Genomic DNA, 21,303 nt, shown 5'->3' with positions numbered 1-21,303 from the left:
GGAAAAATTTTATAATAAAGACTTGATAATTTTGTTCATTCTTTCATATCTTCATATCATTATTTACTGCATAGTGTATTTTTCATTTATCTAATGAACACTTTGGGGTTCTATAGCAACAGTACACTGCTGTTGGTCCCACCATTTCCCTCTGAGGAATATTTTCTGACTGTAAAAAAAAAGTACTCTTTGAAGCAGTCTGAAGCTAGGGAAGGCCTGGCGACAAATCATTTGAGACACATTATTACACTATCTCATACCTACTCACTTCTACAACATTTGAGAAAGAATCTGCTGCAGCAGTGCAGCACTAGTGATTGATAGAAGCAAGATGAGGGACTTTTTGATGGCTACCACAGTGTGTTGATACACCTGCAATATCTCTCGAGAGTCTGTATTTGCGGTGCAGTTGACTAGTTAAAATAACACACAATAAACAGGCATGCTCCAGCTGTTTCCTATTGACAAACTTCCTCATCGTTTCTCGTGGAAGTCAGTTGGGGGAAGAGATGAGTTGGAATAGTAAAATAAAACAGGAAAAAAAGAAGGGAAGTGGAAAATCAAACACCCTGGCTGTTGGTGATGAACGTATGCTGTGGTTGTGCATCTCCTCTAGTCCATCCCAAGGGAGGGGGGTAGAGAAGAGCAGAGGAGGAAGAGGAGGTTTGTCTGAATCAACATGTTTTTTAAGAGGGATGTGAGAAACTGGGACAGTGGTGGCATCGCTGATGTCCCAGGGCTCAGCGCGCTACAAACACAGGACACACACACACACGCATACAAAAATGCAAGCGCGAACAAACTCACATTTACACACGAAGAGATTCACGCACCCTTGGGGAGCCCCGCTTTAAAGTGCTTTCAAATGGTGCTGTGCCAAATCTCCATACATTATAGTCAGAATTGATATAAAAAGGCTGTATTTGCATAAATGTAGTCACATAGGGGCCACAGCAGAGAGAATATTCAAGTGGCTTGACTTGTTAGTCCCTCTGACACACACACACACACACACACCTATACTTACACATACAAACACACATGTAGAAAACTCTTTGCACATATAATCACATATTCCCTCATATACAACAGACAGACCTCAATGCTATAGGTACGATTTGAGGGAAAATCATATGAGGCCATGATTCACACATTAACCTGACAGATAAAATAATTTGATTGACGTCTGAGTGTTTGGAGAGTGATCCCAGGACAAAATCAGGTCTATTAGGTGCCTGATTGCATTAGATATGCAAATGAGACCCAGCTGGAGCCAATCCCGTCACACCTGTGGGTTCTTGAGGTCCTGCAGTGACAAACCAGAGAGGTGTGATTTTAATGATGTGCTCCAATATGAAGGGGACTCTCATTCATTACATTTAATATCCAAACATATGTTTTTAAAAAATACATTAGTGTGTTAATTTTAGCGGAAATACTCTGAAGGAATACCTGAGGAGGCTGAAGAATGGCTTGTACACGCAGAGTGTAGTTGGATAGGCAGAAGATTTACAGTGTAAGTGAGAAAAGGGCAGTTAATTAGTAGTCATCAATGCTACACTGTTAGTGGTTCCTGTTCCTGCCTCCAACTACAGTGCGTCATGGAAATAAAAGCTTGTTCTCTTAGATGCCTTCAGTTCGAACGAATAAAGGCTGGTCCCAAATAACGTAACATTTCTACAGCATTCATTTTGTTACTGTGAATTCCTCTCTTTTACCTGAAAAACTGTTGTTACTCACAGATTTATTTATTCTGATCAATTGTACTGGATGTTAAGCCTCACTCAACACTTAATGCATCTTTTTCAAAATGAAAACCTTCCTGGGAAGGGAAAGGAATTATGCCCCTTAAATTGCCCTCAGAGAGGGTTTCCTACTAATATATTCATAAAACAATGGAAAGGCCTGTCACCTGGTTTTCTATTCACATAAAGTTACCCAAAAGTTATAAAACATCCTGTTTTATTTTGGTGACCCCTCTAGGTTGATAATTTCATCGGCAGGCACCTGTGCTGACTAGTGGGCTGATTCCATGGCTGAATCCAAATGTTTCGCTCTTGCAGACTCAAAGACTTTGTGAGCCAAACCCAGAATTCATCAATTCAACAAGGGGCCTCAAGCAGACTTTCTGCATACTTTCAGAGAGTCCACTTGGGGTCTAGACTTCACCAGACTTTACTGATTTAATTACCCACAGTTCATTGCATTCATAGTTTTTCCAATTGCCAACTAAAAAGAGAAAAATAACTTATTATGAATGTGTAAAACAATTACTTTATTAAAACGTTACTTGAATCAGAGGCCAGAAATAATATTCAACCACATCATGATATAGAAATGTAGAATTAGAGGTAATCAAAATGCATTTTATTATTTTAGTCTTTAAGTGACGGTAGCCTAAAACAGCTGTGCAGGATAATTCCAAATATAGGCTAAGCAAAAAATGGCCAAAAACAACAAAAGAAGGTCTTCCAATGTAAGTAATACCCAGTTTATTTAGCCATTGTCCTGTCCTTATTTACAAACTTTTCTGTATTTAAATGTGTAGCCTATATGTTGTATAGAAATGTATGCGTATCATGTAGTTCACTCACAAAAAAAGCCTTTAAATGGGATTTATATCTTGTTATCTGCAGGGACAGATGAGCAGTAAGATTCATTAACTTGTGTGAGGAATATGACCACCTTTTCACAGGTGTGAGGCATTCCTCAGCTGAGGGCTTTATGTTAGTATGATGAATTATGCTAAAACAACTTAGTGGCACATTTCCCTATGCATATCACACAAAATTAAAGAGCCATTTCTGTAGAATTACATCGTATTTTATTATGTAATATTGTGGATTATTTCCAGAAAAATCCTCACTGAAATGAAACTAAATGGTCTTGTGTCAAGTGAGCAATTCAAAAAGAGATGGGGGAACCTTAAAAGGAGATACAGGGTAAAACAACAGATATAAACTGATATCCTCTTCCATGTATGCTTGGTGATTCTGGCCCTTCACACTTAAATTTCAATTGGGGTGGTTGCTGAATGTCACTGGTGTTAAAAGTGTTTCATTAGTAGTCTCTTAAAGGGGTTGCTCATAATTTGTTCTCAACCTTCTTTTTTTAATGGTTTGTTTTAACAGGATCTTATTTTTTCAAAAACTGGCATGGGAACAGAGGGTGGAGAAGCAACAGCCGCAAGCTTGAAATTATTTCCTGCCATGCACAGTGCCATGAGAAACAAATATATCATACAACCAATAAACCTCAGTGTGAGGGGATATACCTCAGACTGTGAGGGAAGTCCTTCTGATCAAGGACCCCTCCACAGTAGAACACTCAGAGCCAGAGCTCTACCAGAACCACTGGTATCACCATCTGCAGCTGCCTCATCCAGTCAAGCCTCATCCAGTCAAGCCTCATCCAGCCATGCCTCATCCAGTCAAGGCAAAGGGAGCTGGAGGACCGGAAAGAGAGTAGAGAACAGAAAAGACAAGAGCAACTAGACAAATTAATCTCCTTATTTGACAAAATTGTGGAAAAAAATATTGACTTAGTTTTGTGTTTTTGTAAGCCATGTAGTTTATTTATTTTTCAATACAGAGGTGTCCTTAGATTTTCATTTTGATCTGAAACCAAGCGGCAAACCTCCGGGGCTGAAAAATGAAGCCAACGTGAAGTGCCAAAAACTGCAGATCATCGAATGGCCACTTGAGGCTGGCTCCACAAGCCACTCAATCCCCATAGATCTGCATGTTAAAATGCCCAACTTTACATTAGAAATAAACATGTTTACAGCCTGGTACAAAAAACTGTTTTGGTCTCTTTAGCTAATTTCCCCCTTCATGACAACTGTGAGGGGGGTGAATTTCTTTATAACTCACCCATTTAAATTATATTAAGGCTTAAAGTTACGCATAATTAAGGGAATGACCGCTTTGAATGACAGGTGGATGCCCTTTCAGTTGGCTAGCTGCAAGGTGGTTCAGTAACCAGGCTTCATTCGGTCTGCCTCTGTTCCAACTCTTTGCCCATTTTTGTATTATCCTACATTAGAGTCGGGGACTGCTAAGATGGCGATGGCCGGAGCCACCCACTTTGAGCTTCACAATGGCTCTTCAGAAACTTAAGAGTGACATCATGGACACTACATCCATGTTATATACAGTCTATGGCTGAAACGCATGACAAACACATGACATGAAAACAAAGCTGGTTCCTTTTTGATTTACCAAAAATTACTTTTTTTAAACCTTCATTTATTCACGGAAGTTTTACTGGGAGGAAGCCTCTCTTTTGCTGCAACGCCCTGATCACATTCACACAGTTACACACCTGGAAGCTTCCCAGTACAACCGCAGTCTAATCTGCTGGCCACTGAGCAGTTCCACTGGAGCGGTTTGGGGTTGAGTGCCTTGCTCAAGGGCACCTCGGTGGTAGTAAGGGAGGGGCAAGCACTGCCTTTTCCACTTTCCCCACCCAGATTTATCCTTCCGCTCCAAGGATTGAACTGACTACTTCCCGTTCACAAGCTCACTGGACTGGCTCATTGGACGAGCTGCCCAACAGGGCGCAGGAAATCCTGGCACACAGTTATGACGTCATCACCTATATAAAAGCCTAGCACCACACATTGCTCGATGTCTTTCCATTGTGACCTCAATCGCTGCAGGAGATACTCAACGTTGAACTTTTATTTTCCTAGGAAGGTCTCAACTTGCTGGAGGAGCAACAGACTGTTTTGAGTTTGCTGAAACACTTGGATCCTGATTGTTATACTCCACATAATCTTTGCCTGCAGAAGGAAGACACAGATTTACAATTTTTTTTTCACGGAGAGGAAAACGGCCGCTGAGCCTCTCTCTCCCCATCAAAAATTGACTACTGCTCCCTCAGCTGCCACTCAAAGAAACAGTTTCGCTGTTGAAACCAACGACAGCATGGACCCGGTTGTTGCGGTTCAGTTCAGGAAGTGGACCCAAGAGCAGACCAGACACACAGGGAACTGGTATAATAAACAAAAGATGACTTTATTTACTTACTGCAACAGAAAATAACACAACAAAGGGCAGCTGAGAAGTCCAGGTAAAATACAACCAAGAAATAATTCCAAACAAAGAATAATCCATAAGAATCGAAGGAGCAGGGTAACACGGGGAGACCCAGAGACACTGGTGAACAAACGCAGGGCACATGGTAGAACTACGATCTAACACAGAACAACGGAAGACACAGGCTTAAATACACTCAGGTCGGGGCGACAACGAGACACAGGTGAAGCCAATTGACACAGGTGAAAACAATCACAGCCAAATAACCAAACACCTGAGAGGATTTCATCAGATAAAACCGAACGGACTGACGCATTAAATCGCTATCAAGAGCGATCCCAAGTAAGTGGCTTGTGTGTGGGCAGAGATTGATTTTATAACTGTGTGTTATTTCATCTAAGCTTCATTTGTTGTGGATTGTGCTTTGCATTATTGTGGAAAGTAACAGACCACCACATCCTGTTTTGCTGTGTGTTTTCGTGCCATGCTTTTGGACCGTTTAACTGTGTTACTTTTAGCCACTGTGGAAGCTAATAACTGTGCTTTATCAGCTCCATGATTATTAACCCATATTAATAATTCTGAGGATATTAATACAATTATAATTATTCATAAATATCTTTGATATTTCTGCTAATAACCAAACCTGCCCTACCTGAATCCCATCACCTCCACTGCCCATAAATGCATAATCGTGGTCTCTCATCATGATTGGCAGCTGAACTGGTGCTGAAACCTGGGCAGACAGTCTTTCCCTGATGTGGAAATCACTTGTTTCCCTGAAGTCCACGTGCTCTTGTGGTTCTGGAGGACCAGGGTCTTCTGGCAGAATGTCCTCCTCCACGGTATCACCACCTTGTTTTCATCACTCCAAAGGCCCGCTCAATCACAGAACGAGTCCAAGTATGGTGTCTGTTGGGTTCTATCCCTTACCGGCTGCCTGAAAGACGTTATGATTGTACTGGGTTTTTCAAGGCATGGATAGCCTCCATCCCCTAAGAGGAAATAGCCAGGTAGTGGATAGAGGGTGTCAACATAAATAGGGCTGTGATAGAATGCATGTGTCATGTACTGAACCGGGATAACCAACAAAAATGTCCAAAAACAGTCCTGATGTGTTGCATGTTGCTTGCATTTGAATTGAGATTATAGTTGAAATAATCAATGTAGTTGTATTTTGGTGGCTTGATTATGTGTGGCACCCGTCTATGGCTCCCACAACTGTTTGCATCATTTTGTGCTAGTCTTGAAAAGCCCTGACCAACTTCAGAAATGGTATTGAGGATTGGGAAAAAAGATAACCCTGTAGTTGTTCTTTCTGATGTCTGCTGCAATTTTGTTTATGATAAGATGAACATCAAATACTTGAGCTGTTACCTTATATGATACTCCATGAGCAAGCCAGTAAAGAAAAATCATAAGTTCTAAATGGTATCTCTCCAGCCATGATCGGGGTCCAAGCTGATTGCAAACATTTGGATGCTTGTTTCTTATTTTCTTCTTTTTCTTAAAAATAATTAATTGTGGTAATCACAATATGCTGATGCACTGTTGATGTGTTTGACATGACTCCATTTGTTGCTATTTTGATACAAATTGATTGGCTTGTATAATTGAAACTGATTCACATATCAAAATTTCTTTAACAACTTAAGATCAGTGAAGTCTGACGACGATCCTGACTAAGTGTTCACTGCACAACTGGCCCAGTGGTTTCTGACAAGATGTCGAAAATAGGATTTTGAGAAAATTGAGAAAAAATTTCAGACCAGGTGCAGATGACCAGATTTAGACTTTGGTAGGGGACCTACACAGTCTACGACAAGTCTTTCAAATGGGACTCCCATTACAGGAATAGGCTGTAGAGGGGAAGGGGAAATCATCTGGTTAGGCTTGCCTGCTAACTGACATGCATGGCAGGTTCAACAATACTCAGCCACAGCACACTTTAAACCAGGCCAAAAGAAGTGTTTTAGTATCGATTGTAGGTCTTCGTAATCCCCATGTAACTAGACATAGCATTTAATGAACTAAATTCAGTGTCTGTGAGCAGTTCACAGAGGGAACAACAACTTGGTAAGTGGCACTCCATTCCATTAGGAAAACTGTCCACTTACGCATGAGCACATCACCTTCCACACAAAAGCTGACAGGGTCAGGTAAGCAGTTCCTCCTTTGGCTTAACAGCTGCAAAACACTTCGCTAAAGAAGGATCAGCCTTCTGTGATGTCACTGGCTCTACTCTGCCTAGCTACAGTGGAGTTCCAGTGGGAACACCAGGGTTATACAATGTCAAATCAACAACTTTAGATGCAGTGGATAAGTTATACAGTGGATAGGTGGTCTACTGGCATACCGGCACAAATCCCAGTGGGCCAGTGGACCATCAACAAATCCAAAAGTTTTTATCAGCCCTGTCTGTCTCTTTACTTGTCTTCTCTGTGTGCCTGACAATTGAATTATTTTTCCCCATTCAAGTTAGCAGAGGGATAAACCAGAAGTTAGTCCTCCCGGCTGGCGGAAATCTCTGGTGTGCATTCTGCAAAAGTAGCATGCAGCACTGAGATGGCCAACAAGAAGGATGGAAAAGAAAATGTCAAAAAGTAAAGCAGAGCCCTGTTACAGTCAATGAGGGAACCCAGAAGCAGAACACAGACTCAGTGGTAGATAGTACAATAGGAATTTATTGCAAGTAATGGATATGGAGTCTGGGAAATGGGACGGAGGAAACCGGAGCCGAGCAGAGCAGGTAACGTCGGCGGAGTGGTAGGCAAGCAGGACCAGAGCACCGAGTGGACGGCTGTGAGTGTGGCTGGCTGAGAGTCAGGTTGGCAGATGGGAGAGCAGACGATGACCCTGAGCACAAGAGAACAATGTTAGTGAGGCAATAACGGGAAGCGATAACTCAGATATGCAAACTCAGTTGGCCATGAGATCAGATACCAAGCTGGTAGAAACAACGACCGTCTGGCGATGAGTGGATGAATGACCAGGGTTGACGTACTGCTGGGTTGATGAGCTGATGAAGTGTCAATAAGAGACTTAAAGGCAGAAAGCCTTCACAGCAGAAAAGCAACTTGTTATTCTATGCAGGTATCTGGTTTCTAGGGACACCATCATACAGCTCAGTCACCTGTTTAATGTGACAGTCATCAATTGTCAGAATATGACGCAAAGTCTGCAGTGCTGTTTTAGATTGTCTCCTTGATTGTACAATCACACAATGTAGGATGCATTGATGGACGTCATATCCCCATCTGCAAGCCCCCAGGTGCAGGTGAGAGAAAATATTTCAACAGGAAGCAGTTCCACAGTGTCATCCTACAGGGAACATGCAACAGAGGCTTATCTCTAACAGGGAATGGTGAATTTCACATCTTAGGAGATGCTGCATATCCACTGCAACCCTTTCTTACACCATAAAAGAATCATGGAAATCTGTCCCCAGCACAGGTCAGCTACAACATCCCCTTGCATCAAAGCAACAGGTCATCAAGCGAGCCTTTGGTGTCTTTAAGAAAAGGTTCCCAAGATTGAAAATGACCACAACCTTGAAGATCAGGTTGCTTTGCCTGAGGATGACCCATGTGATGACCCTGAAATAGTGGAGGTCATTGGAGTATAGTGCCAAGATGCACATCCACAGTCTTGGCAGCATAAACACCATTTTATCACCAGTTACTTTTCCTTTTAAGTAGTAGGCAAGCAAAAGTTGAACACAGAGACATTTTAATTTGCCTTGTCATTTTATTTTGACGTTTTTTTTTTTTACAATGAAAATGAGTTTTAACCCCCCCACACACACACACGCACACACGCATTGTCATTTGAAATTGATTTATGTTTCTCATAATATACATATATACAACACACTGACCGTACAACAGCACTGCCATACATTCTGCCTTTACAAAGATAATAATGTCAGTTTTGATTGATTGTTGTACTCCAGTACAACACCACCACACCACCACTACGACTTCAATAATTAGCAAACTTAAATTATTACCTTTCTGACAGTGTCAACAAAAACTGAAAAATAAGCTTTGTAAAAGTAGAATTCATGGCAGAGCTGTTGTATTGAACTGCAGTGTATTGTGCAGGTGTACCTAATAAAAATGGCCAATACATACAATATGTAACACATGTTATTTCAGTCAATAAGAGACTTAAGGGCAGAAAGCCTTCCGTGATGCCTCCTCTCTTCAACCTCTACTACAGTCTTTAACTATGAATGAACACAACAATCCAACTTGCCCTCTTTAAAACTTAAGTGTCACGTCTGAGTTAGGCCTACTTGTATTACTCAAGTCTAAAGTTTCTTCATCATACTGGATACTTACTTTGTGCTTGGTTCCAAAGCTCCTCCATTAAAGCAGAGTCTGCAGCAAAGCATTAATAAACCAAGTGAGCCATAATGGAACTGAGCAATTACAAGTGAATGTATTTATATTTTCACAATGGTTACAGATAGCCATTTACACTGCCATCATTATTCACTCACGTGTATCAGGCTGTTGCCATTTGTGTGTCAATTAGCACTTGCAGTTGCCGACCATCTGCAAATGCCAGAAGCGTGCTTTGCAGGTCTCTGGCAAAATGAGAAGATGCAACATTATTTTAATTAGATAGGCAGACGTACTATGTTGGCTTAGTAAACTAAGTGAAATCTTCAATTGTTTGCCAATTGTTTGTTTAGCAGAAAACAGAATATAGACAGCATAGTTGTTAATGTACAGCTTGGCATGCACTGCATGAGCAGATACACCGACTCAAAACAGGGCTGGAAAAATTTGAGAAAAAAGGAAGCAGGCATGAGGTCCACAGGGTTCCAAATGTAAAATAAAACTGACATACTGTTGGGCATCAGCATCCTCAAATGGCCAGAAGCATTGCTGAGGAGCAGACTGAAGCAGTAAGATGAACTTTACATTCTTACTTACTGACAAGAAATGAAAAGAAATTAAATACTTCCGTTGTTGTTTTCTTCCAGATTACGTTATCGTTTATTAATGTAACTCTTAAGGATAGCTGTGTGAATACATATAACAACATGACATTCATTTTACAGCATGAATAACTAATTCAATAAGAATTTGGATCAGTATACAGAATCATCCAGTGCACATAATGAATTATGTAGATTCATTCTGAAGGAAAAAATGGTTTTGGTCCTTCTCTGTTTCACTTTGTACACCATGTAGGCCTACATCCCCACATACAATCATATCATCAGCTCGACACCAGCCAGGCTTGAAATGGAGCCCGTTTTCCTCACTCTCCTCTATTCTTTTAGATGAGTTGCATGCTTATAGTCAGTGAAATGAGCTGAGCTAAAGTGGTTTTGCTAGGGCAGTTATGCCTGAACCTGAGAGAGGAAAATGAATGGCTTAGTATTTTACTTGGCAGGCTGGAGATAGGAAATACTGTTTTAACATGGAGAGGAGGAGTTGTATGGGCATATGTGTGCATATCTGTTTGAGGTGAATGCATAATTATGATTAATTAGCACTACACACAAAGTACAGCTAAGGCTGATGGCAATGTCAATAGTTATGCATGTACATGGTTATACAGCCTCTGACAAATTAAAATTTTGACCTGATGCTGGTGCTTGATGAAAAGTTAAGGCATCACCAAAGTCTGGGCTGCCAAATCTTGAAATTCGGTATCTGTGAAGTCAGTGCATTTTATGAATAGGCCTTCTGTAACATTACCCATTGCAGGGGTTGGGGTCATCACTCGTCATCCCTCAGGAATTTTGTTTAAAATGTTCAGCAGCCAAATTCACAATTTTACAAGCAAGTATAGATTAAGAGCCAAGTCAATAATCATGGTCGATAATGAGAAGTATGGCTGATCAGCATCCAGACATCATAGCCTAAATCGGGGGACCAAACCTAACCAGGGTATCTGGAGATCTTCCACCAGAAAAGACTCAGCCTGTTTTCCTGCATTCTTGTGAATTTATAGAGTAATTGTGTTGCCAAAATGTGCAGTCGGGAGGACGGGGGGGAAGGGGGCATTGAAAAATGGGACTCTCAGGAATATCTGGAGGGTTAAATATAGGAGCGGATATGATTGAATTTTGTTCACATGTATTGTTAACGGTTGCTATTGGTTATTGATTATATAATCCTTCTTACCTTCATGTAGCTATATTTAACCAATTAACAATTAATAATTAATCAGTGACAGAGAACAATTCATCAGACTTGCTGTTGTTACTATCCAGGCATGCGCTGGTGTCGCATCAGCTGGACAGAGTTGATTCACTCTGCAACGTTATCAGTTATACATTTGTTTTTCGGTGCGTGAGAAAATGGACACGTGGCGTGAGCGCGTGTGAAACGTGTCAGTCTCACAATCAATGCATGAGAGTTGGCAGCCCTGACCAAAGTCGTTACAATTCATCCTGAAGGAGACATGTCTGTACAGAATTTCATGTCAATCTATTAAACAGTTGTCAAGACATTTCACTGAAATCCACAAATGTCAACCTCATGGTGGAGCTAGCGGAAAAGTCAGGGGATTACCACAGTCATGTCCAGTCTGGCACAAATGTTTCCATCATACAGTAGCACACATGGAAATTGAAAGAAAATTAATCACAGAAGCTAATAAATGAATATATAGTCATATGAGCATAATTATAGAACATATTGCATCAAAAAAAAAACTCAGAGCTGTGCCATGTGCTTTCAAAGGTCAGACTGATCTGAGGAGAGGCTTTTAACTGGATGACACCAGATGTAAACAAACAGTGTATTGACTATTCATTATGGAGAGCTACTTTGATTTATCTGATGAATATTGTGTGCACAACAAAGCACTGAAAGGACCCAGAATGTGTGGAAATTGAAAAATGGTGCTTTGTTTGCTAAAAAACAAATATCCTGCAATAATCAATGGGCGTATACAGTAAATGTGGGAACCATAGACTGTATATATAGATGGACGACACGTCTCCACTTCCTCCCACTGTACAAAAATGAAGCCAAAATATCCCGGATACGGGAGCAGCCATCTTGCACTTTTGACGTAATTTGGAGCCAGAGTCTGCGCAGTAGTGATCAGAGTTGGAGCCGCGGTATCGAGGTCCTGCACTTACACCCGACCGAATCAATGTTAATCATGACATGAAACTTGTTTTTATAGCATCAAATAACTAATTAAAACCAAACTTATCAGAAAAACAAACAGTTGAACATACATCAGCATGATACAAACTACCTAAAATGACAGAAACCATCTTTGGGAAAAATGTATTTGATGTGTACTTAAGTTTTTAGTTTGGCTCATGTCACATGACATACTAACATGGAGGGGGCGGGGTTTTTGACCTATACTGCAGCCAGCCACTAGGGGTCGATCAAGATGTTTTGGCTTCACTTTTAGGAAGCTGACCTGACGTCCATCTTTATATACAGGCAATTGATGGAACCAACATTGAAGACTGTGGATGTCTCAATGAGTGTTCCTGAATTAATAAGAAAGAAAATGAGGTAAACTACAACCACTGTGGAAATTCTGTGCACCACAAACTGTGTACTGCCTTTGTCTCTTCGAAACCTGATTAAACAATCAAAACCAAAGGCCAGTCAAACTGGGGAGGAAACTATCCCAATAGACAATACATTTCCTTTAACCTTTGAAAGAAACAAGCGACCAACTGTCCCAGGCACTAATCCACATACCAGCTGTAATTGAATGAACGTTAAAAAGAAACACCAAATTTGTTGCATTTTCCAAATCGCAACAATGGAAGTAGTGAGTGCAAAGTTACCAAGACTCAGGTTGAAAAATACTGGAATTTCCCTTTACTTCACAAAAGTACTTATACTTCTTATTTTATTATTTGACAGGCACACCCCTGTTTCAGACACCATAGCAAGAACATTTAATTTCCCATATCTACTGGCACTCAGCAGATCTGTGTGTGTGTGTGTGTGTGTGTGTGTGTGTGTGTGTGTGTGTGTGCTGGTCAGTGAGGTGATGCGGGGGTCTTTCCTGGAGGTCTAAAGGGGATGCAGGTGGCACGGTCTGCCATCTGCCATGCCCCCGTATTAGGATGGTATCTCACCACCTGCTCAGTCGAGTTCAAAACTCACACACACATACACACACATGGCCGCACACGGATGTACACAAACACACAGAAGCCTGGAGGGTAGAGATGAAATATCCTCCTCATCTGTCTTACACTGAGACCTTCAGACTCAAACCTGGAGACCCAGACCTGGAGACCGTGACCATACATCAGACCACATGACCCTGGGAAACAAATGCGTTCCCACACACATAAATGCACACGCACACATGCACATAATGTTCTTTATGTTTTTGTTCTTTCCTCCCATATCTGAAACCATGCTGTGGCTTATGTGTTCTAATTTGAATATCACTGCTTTGAAGAAAATACAAACATTTACCTCTATCTCTAACCACCTCACTCTTTGCCTCCATAGCACATGGATAATAGATGCCATCAAATCCTGACATGTGGGTGCACGTTTGTGGGTGTATGGTTGTGTGCCACCACAATGTCATCGTATTAACCAGATCAGAAGCACAATGAGTAAATAGGTCAACTAGAAACCCTTTAGTGCCAATTTAGAGAGTGATGAAAGGGCGTAGGAAGACATATATCATTATAAACCTTATTAAATGGGCCAGCGTCTGTCCCTGAGGCAGGAGCAATGATGTTGTAAAAATGTTATCGATGTGGTTGTAATATGAGCTACAGTGCTCATTATGCATGTGATGATAAGTAGGTGTATTTTATTCTTGGTTCTATTATCAAACAGCATATTTTGTCTTTATTGGTCCCCTGCCGCCCTTTGCTTTGCACGCTAACACATCACTGTTAGAATGTAGATAAACATGTTTATGGAGAAAAAAAAAAAATCTCTTTTTGTTGTACACTGCGCTGGAATTGTTTTCAGTGTATCAAAGTCCTCCCCTTGTATGTGCTGTAGATAAATAAACTTACATCTTTGTAACATTTAATGCACCCCAGAAGCAGTTTTATCATGGTGTGTTATAACATTTTGGTGTACCTACTTATCCTCTGACAATCTGGGTGTCCACTAACCCTAATGACTGACAACCCCTGATAAGAGGTGTGTACTTGCAATCAGTAAGGGGCATACTGTATTGGAATATGAATGAAGCAAGAGGAAATATTTTCTCACCAACAGGGTACGTTTATGAAGCCTTTGTTTTACTTATGTAACTGAAAAGAAAAACTCAAATAAATATTTCTCAATGATATAAAAAACTAAGCAAGAAATGCAAGCCACACATTAATACCAGTAGATGTTTTTAATAGGGTTTTTAAGATCATTTCATATAATACTGGTTTAGGGTCTGTTTAATGGATGAGTTGTGGTGACATACATACAAGAGCTGGACTGTTGATTACCAACACTTTATGTTGAGGTGTAAAGAACATTACAGCCTCTAGGGGCTGCTAGTGGGGCTTGGGACCTTCTAGTCCTGTTGCACATGCAAAATATATTTACTAAGTGTTTGTTTTCAACCTCCCATGCATACATGATTTCATTCATCTTTTTCACTTGTTTGATATCAGTATTCATATTCATCATGTTTATAAATATCCTGGGCTGCATGTCTTAATCATGATGATTATTATCTTTTTTTTAAATGTCTTTTTATGTAGAATTTTTTGCCTTTATTTGATAAACACAGTAGAAATGTATCGATCATCAATTGTTATCAAATCTGCCATGTTATTACTGATCATTATTTGTTCAGGTGGAGGCAATATTAAGCTATGTTGTTGCTGAAACAAACATCAAGTACACATGGTTAACTACCAAACACAGTAATGTGCCATTTTTTTTAAAACAACAAAAAGACAATATTATAATAATAATAATAATAATAATAATAATAATAAAAAAAAACATATTTTATTAGTTCAACTGTTTACTATTAGTAATGTCCATATGAATACTGAAACAAATTTAGCTCTCAATCATTCTTCCTGTTCAGACTGGCCATTAAGAGATTCCTTCCAGATGTGATTCCCGTGGCTGGGACAAAATCTACAGTCATGGTTCTGATTCAGTGCAAAAATACATTCCTAAGTTCATCTGAAGTTAACATGAGGCTTCAGCAGTCTGAGTTAAACAGACTTTTTATTACAAAATTGCCTCTTTGTGTTACTCTCCCTCCACCGCAGCTCAGCAGAACTGTCCAGGGAAGAAAAAGTTGAACTCAAACAGCCGAAGCCTCATATTAGCTTCAGATAAACTTTTAGGAATATATAGTATTTTTTACACAGAACGAGGACTGTAGGTTTTGTGCCCCATCAGTTACATTACAGTCACTTTAGGAAGGGTTCTCTTTACAGCCTGTATGCACAGGAGGGATTATTACAGCAAGCAAAACCTGTTTCAGTGTTTGTATGTGAACATACACATCACTGAAGAAGTATATTCTTGTCCACTAATCTCTAAGTTATTATTGTGACTAAACTATTATGACTAACCAAGCGTTTTACATCCCAGGTCAAAGATTTAAATCTCATTTTCAAAAATTGAAAGCTTGTGATATAATCAATCATCATCTGTTCTACCAATAAATTATCTGATTCATTTCATCAACAGTTTATGACCTTCTGGCGAAGATGTGGCTATAGATATTAATGGTAGCCGTATGAAAGCATGGTTTGTTGCTTGCTTTTCATCAGTAGAACATACATATGACTATCATGTGAGCTTTCTGTTTTGGAAAATTTAATTTAGACTGAAATTTGTGCCTCAGCGGACTGTGTTTAATCCCAGTGAGAAGCTGCAGCAGAGTGGTGAGTTTCTCTCTAATAACACTATCAGTGAGTTTGTGCTATGCATGATCAGAGATGATGGTGAAGAACATTTTAATAAGGTCTGGTTTGGAAAATAGCATGCTTACAGATTACTCATCATAGTTAATGATTTTGACTTGTTTTTAAACATGAAATGTAATATTACTGTACAACCATTTTTGGGTCACTGCCATAATAGACATTGTATTTCTGTATTCTACTGACTGAGGGCACTTATATTTTTTTTATCAGTCTAATAATTCCACATGGATATTTTTAAAAGGAGTTGCCAAAATCATCTCTTCTGACAATAACATTATTGAGGTTTATGGGGCACACTGATATTTTGAGTGACAGGATTAAAACAAGCTATGTTTAGAAACATGAAGCCACAGCCGATGGCCATGGAAAAAGAGGGAAACTGGGGTGATAATTTCAGCTACTAGATTCGCTGTTCAATATGACTGCAAGGGTGAGCTCAGATACTGTATTTATTTTCAACAGTTGTGTTTTAGCCAGCACAGTGTGGGCTGTGCTGGCTTAAGGATTTCATCTGTTGTTGGCATTGCATACTGTGACACTGCACATTGTCAGAAAGTCAACAACCTAATAACCTAATATAAACCTTTCATTGGTTATGTGGGAGCTTGTTTATTTATAATGATGAGAAATGTTATACAGTGACATTCTGATGAAGTGCTTTGAGAAACTGGTTCTTCAGCACATAAGGAACATCATCCCAGCCAGCCTGGACCCTACCAGTTTGCATTCAGAACCAACAGATCCACAGAAGATGCCAACTCCACTGACCTGAGCTGTATAAGACACTGGGTTTTATTTATTTATAAGGTCCTTATTGGATTTTTCCCCCATTCGTTACTGTCTTTTAATGTGGGCCCTTACCAAACACGCTGAAATGACTGGATCATGTGCACCCGCAACCTAGGATAATTTGCAAAAATAACTAAATCTCACCTCAGAGATAACTTCTGTTATGAATTGGCGCTATATAAATAAAATTGAATTGAATTGAATTTGTTACTCTTAAGACAATTTAAATTCCATCCTATTTCACTTCCAGCTACTCTTGTGTTATTGATTAATTTGCTTAAAATTTTAATAGCGTTATTTATTTATAAGGTTTCATTATTTAATAATGTATTGTTTTATTATTTTTGTTTCACCATTTTTATCTAAATGTCTTACTTGTGTTTCTTGTTGCCTATGATCTGGTCTCTGTGTACTCTATACTGTAAATTAAGTATCTACCTCAGTGAATTTCCGAGTTAAAATAAAGGTTGAATGAGTGAATGAATATTCATTCACTAAGTTATTTATATATTTTATATATTAACTTACTAAGCATGCTACATGTTTCCAATTCCATAAATTCCATAACAATTCATAAAGTAATAATTAGCTCCACGTCCACTAGCTTCAGCATTAAAATGCTGCTTACTGCATCGGCACTAATAATCCTGTAAGCCAGTAACATGCAGCTTTAAAGGCTTGTAATATTTAAATTTTTTTTATTGTCAACCAAAATCCCATTTAAAAATCAAAACCAACAGTGCATTAGCCTGACTCCTAGTGCCTTTCAGCCCCAATCCCATTCATTCCTACTGATGACGTACATCTTTAAAAACGGGTCATGAATATACTGTATACATTCATTTAAAAAGAAAAAAACAAACCTCAGTTGTTTCCTAAAACAGTTGGGCACTGCAGTTTTAGACAAAGGTTACTGAAACAGGAGTAAATAGTATATTTGTTGGGGACTATGATCACCCACGGATTTGGTGCCCAAGTATTTAGGGCGGCGGGACGGTGTATGTGGGGTCGACTAAAACTCCAGTGGCCTTGTTCATGGCAAAGAAGGATCATGTGACCCAGTGCGACAGTGTGGCTCATTGGTTCGTTTTTATACTTTTTGGCAACAATACAGGTCAATGGCACAGAATAAGCTATATAAGGCTTTGGCTACACAGGAAATACTCGTGGGATCAGTTGATTGTTGGTTTTGGTGTTTTCATGGGATTTGTGGACAGTAAGAAAATATAGAATGTCACCAGTTATCCTTGAAGTAAGAGTTCAAAACACTTTTTCCACCACTGTGCAAATCTCAGTTGAAAGTCTGGTACAATATCTACTGTTTGTCTACATGCAGCATGCAGCTTTGCAAATGTGTTTGTACTGCTGACCTTTGTGTCGCTTTTTTTAACAGTTTTTTACTACATTTTAAGAAATTATTTCTAGATTCACACACCCTTTAAATCACTCAGGCATAAATATATCCCCTATTTCGTCTTAACGACCCCAGCCTCAATGGTGATTACAGTATATTTTGACTGTCTTTCAACCACAGAAGTTTACAGTTCGTTTGATATATGTTCAGTTCATGTCAAGCGAAAAGTTTGTTGATCTTGACACAGGACAATCTCAGAACCCATCGGCTATCATCTGACGACGATTTAGCCTCTGGAGGCAATGGCCAATGTTTCGAGTCTTCCGTTGTAGCCAGCGGATATCTGGATAATGGACATCCGGGCCAAAACTTCCAAACTTCTGTGCTCCAGCCATTGTTTACAGTACGATTAGCTACTTGAGCCTGGAGAAACAGATTGCATTACTATAAACAGATATCTGCATTTGAATAAAAAAAAAAAAAGCTAATACAAATCTAAATTGTCATCAGACAATAGCCGATGAGTTCCAAGATTGCATTTCAGCCAATGCGTTCCGCCTCTTATGCTCTCCACACGGACTGTTTTCCTGCGTGCAATCATTGAATATTATTCGGACTGCAAACCAGAACGCTTCCGATACCAAAATCTGCATTTGCAGATATCTGTTTATAGGTACACACAAACAAAATAAGTTCCTTCCCGGTGAATTGATGTCAGAGTGGAGCCCTCTCACCGACCCCTACCTTAATTGAAGGAAGCCGGTGAACAAGTGGACCAGAAAATTAGTTTGTCTTACCAGCCAGGCGCACAGTCACACAGAAGTACAGTTGGAGACGCCAATAAACACAAATGCATTCACCACACACACACAAACAGCTAAGGATTTCCCTGCATCGGATGCAGTGACCGCATCCTGAACTTTGCTCTATTGGAACTTAGTGATTGACATCCTCCTTGTCTAAAATCACCTGAGGCACATTTAAAACACTCTACACCAGTTCATAGCTTTTAAAGTTTAATTAGACAGGACCAGGTTAATAGAAAAATGATCACAGAACTCCTCTAGTATACTGATAAGAATACCAGAGGACAGGTTTATAGCAGGTTAAATGCAAGTATTCACCACAGTGGATTGTGGTGCATTGTCTCCATGCAGCAACCTCCATGTCTCAATATTCGTGCCTTGAATTCTAATCCCTTTTTTATGCAAGGAAATATGAACTGTAGTGACACTGCAGCTGTTGTTCATATTTTTTCCATAAAAAAATAAGATGATCTGTTTTTGGACATATGTGTGGAGTCTTAGATTCAAGCCTTCATTGCCCTGTGGCATTTCTTTGAAGAGAGGAGGATGCGTCTGTACCTCCAGTTTTAAGGTTTGTTCATAGCCTGTTTTATTTCATTGAAATAAACACTTGTGAGATTGCTCAGTAATGCACTCTGTTTGAAAGACAAGAAGTGAACGTGTACAACCTTGGACTGAACAATAGCACAAGGACTGCCTGAAAATATGGTTCGTGGTCCACTTCTGAGTGTACTCCAAACGCTGTGGTGATTAAGTTCACTTCTCTCTTCTCTATGGACTGTTAAGAGGAATGTAGAAAATCATTAACTCAATTAAAGGGTGTTGAGACTGTATAAAAGGCTTATATCCTTTCCCTTAGCCCTCCCTATAGTCCCTTTACATGTAATTTGCACTGAACTTCTCCTACTAATTAGTCACCCTGTCTCCAGTCTTCAACTATCAGCCATCATTTGCAGCAACTGCCATGGCTGAATGCTGAAGTGCCTCTCAGACTGTGTGGAAACTTCTCTACTGATCTAAAAAGTTAACGGTAAAAGGTAATTTCAGTTATTTAAATGTGTGGTCCCACATTGTTGCCGTATTTTTTCAGTTACTGCTGATCAGGATCACTGCAGTAATTCATTAAAAATAGATATTTATCCAGCCACTGTGGTTAGTTTTTAATACAGAGTGCAGAGTCATGGTTTGAGATCTCTGTGCTCATGAAATAATTTTAAGTTAACCAGTGCTACCTTCATACAGACAGTGTTTATTTACTACAGGATTGCCCAGAGGAAAAACCTGCTGCTAACAAGAAAAGAAAAGCTTCTTTACCTCATGAGAAGTAAATGATGTTGGTGTTCTGAGACTATTGATTTCCGAGCTGTTACTCAAAACAGCCCCACAACCCCAGGAGAAATGACAAGAAAAAGCATGCATCAGTCAAAGACAAATAATTGTGGGGCAAAGAGAAGAACAAGCGAGGCAAACAATTCTTGGCAAAATGGGATGGATGAGATTTGCAGTGGTGGTCAAATGCTCTCATGGGATTTGTGTACAGTATATACATCACTAAGAATGAAATGATGCAAACAGTTAAACTGCTCCAGCCAGGCGACCTTTGCATACTGGGGATGTGGATGACCGAAATTGACAGTCGCTGGCAGCTAGCCGGAGAATGAATCGAGGTCTTACCTGAACTACTAACAAAGTACATTTCCTTTTCGATCTTTGGGCACATAGGACCTTCTTCAGGACCTTCTGTCTGTGTTTACTTTCTCGCCCCTGCGGCAGACAGATATAACCACATTCTCATTTAGCTTTTAGTGATGCATTCTTCTGTGTAGCGAAAATGAACCAACATTAAAGTCCAACAGGTTTACCAACTCATCCACTGATTCAGACCAGAGCAACAGATCATAGATTTGAAAACACCTTCAGCATTTCCAGCCGGAGGGAATGCATAAGGAAATTGAACCCCAGAAAGAAAGAAAAAAACAAATTTGAAGAAAACATAAACAACGCTATTAACTGCAACATGGTAATTGTTATTATGGGAGATTTCAGAATCAGAAATACTTTATTTTTGCCATATATGACAAATGAATGGCAGAAAAAATTATAGTTTCCACAGAAGATGCTATGACACCAACAAAAATTTGCATAATAGCAATCTGAAACATTATCCTTCAGTGGTGGAATGTAACTAAGTACATTTACTCAAGTACCGAACTTAAGATTTGAGCTTAAGTACAGTTTTGAGGTACTTGTACTTGTACCTGAGTAATTCCATTTTATGCTAAGCTATCCCTTTACTCCACTACATTTTGGAGGCAGATTTTGTACTTTTCACTGCACTACATTTACACTACAGCTTAAGTTACTAATTACTCTGTGGATTGAAATTATTCATTCAAAATATAATCAACTAATACATTATGATTTTTTTAATTTTAACAGAGT

Source organism: Siniperca chuatsi, linkage group LG3, assembly GCF_020085105.1.
Source record: "Siniperca chuatsi isolate FFG_IHB_CAS linkage group LG3, ASM2008510v1, whole genome shotgun sequence".
In the NCBI taxonomy this organism is placed as follows: domain Eukaryota; kingdom Metazoa; phylum Chordata; class Actinopteri; order Centrarchiformes; family Sinipercidae; genus Siniperca; species Siniperca chuatsi.
Note: the sequence above shows the minus strand (reverse complement) of the source record.